The sequence below is a fragment of the Sinocyclocheilus grahami genome, unplaced genomic scaffold (assembly GCF_001515645.1).
Source record: "Sinocyclocheilus grahami isolate Dianchi unplaced genomic scaffold, SAMN03320097.WGS_v1.1 scaffold759.1, whole genome shotgun sequence".
NCBI lineage: Eukaryota > Metazoa > Chordata > Actinopteri > Cypriniformes > Cyprinidae > Sinocyclocheilus > Sinocyclocheilus grahami.
The window spans coordinates 1007901-1009482 of NW_015505938.1; positions in this window are offsets into that span (position 1 = coordinate 1007901).

Sequence of the window (1582 nt, forward strand, 5' to 3'; positions counted from 1 at the left end):
GTGTGTGTGTGTGTGTGTGTGTGTGTGTGTGTGCGCCGATACCTCTTTCTTTGTCTGTATGACAGGAATTTCTGTGTAAAAATACAAAGAAAGAATTTCCCGGCAGAGAGGAAAGTGAACTTTGAAACCGCCTGCAGCGAGGAGCACGACCTTTAGATGCCTACACAGCTGTAGAAACGATTTTCAGTCAGAAATTCCTAGTAAATTTCACAAATAATTACAAGTATATTAAAAAAAATTAATTTAAGATTTACGCAATTTAATGAATTTCGATGTAATTTTAATGTCATTTCATCAAATTGCATTGAATAATCCTCACGTATCTTAAATGCTACTAACACTCTTTGCGCCACTCTAACATCTTGCTTGGACAACTTTTGTCCCCTTTCATCCAGACTAGCACGCACCTTCCCCTCTGCCCCCTGACTGTCCGATGCTTCGTGAACATCGCTCTAGACTCAGGGCTGCGGAGAGAAAAAAACTCTACTGATCTTAGTTTGTATCAGTCACTCCTCTCTTCCTTCTCTGCAAATGTCTCCACTGCAAAAACAACATACTACCACAACAAAATTAACAATTGTTCTGACTCTCACACACTTTTTAAAACCTTCTTTTCTCTTCTCTTCTCTGTCCTCAGTTACTCGGTTACTCTCGGGTGGTTCAAGTCTTACCTGTGAGTACGTCACACTTGATGACATTTTTGCAGATGAAGTCAAGAAAGACTAATTTAATTTAATGTGTAAGGTGTGATTCTGATTATTTATATGTATGTACTTGTCATATACTGTATATTAGGAAATTGATAGTTGCAGTAATATTGCATTAAATTGCTCAGAAATTACAGTAAAGACATTTAGCCTATAATGTTACATAAGATTTATATTACAAATAAATGGTGTTCTTCAAACTGTTCTTCTGATCTTCTTATAATATATAACTGTTATTTTGTATTTGATGAAGTTTCTGTAATACAGCTCCTGTACTGGTTAAACATCAAGTGTGATGAAGAGAAACATGCAAGAAATGTTTCAGTTTAATGTGTCATAATTGCATTTTTACTTGTAAGAATTTGGTTAGAGGGAATTATTATTATTAAAAACACTATTATGGTGGGTTCAGGCCCATTCACACTAAGAATAAAAACTATAATGATGACTATAATCATAATATTATGTTTATTCTACAAGCATACGTTAGTTATTTTCTGTAAATGTAATTGCAGCTTTAATCCTCCTGTTGGTTTCCATGCAATTTGTCAGAATTCAACACTATGGAAAAAAAGCTAAAGATTCATTTAAAATCAGAAAACCTCTATAGCTTTTCAGAGATTAAAAATGTAAAATATGGGAAATTATGAACTGCTTTATTTGTGTTAGGGGCAATTTGACCCACATATTTTTATGTTCAAAATTAGCTGATTATTTGCACACAGACACAAAATAGGTGAATATTCAAAACTGAGTCATCTTGAGTCTTTAATTTCGAGTAAACTTTTGAGTCTTTAAGTTCTCATGTATGTACAGCCTTTCCAAAATACATCAAAACTATGTGTCGACTTTGCATTCAGATTCATGACTAATTG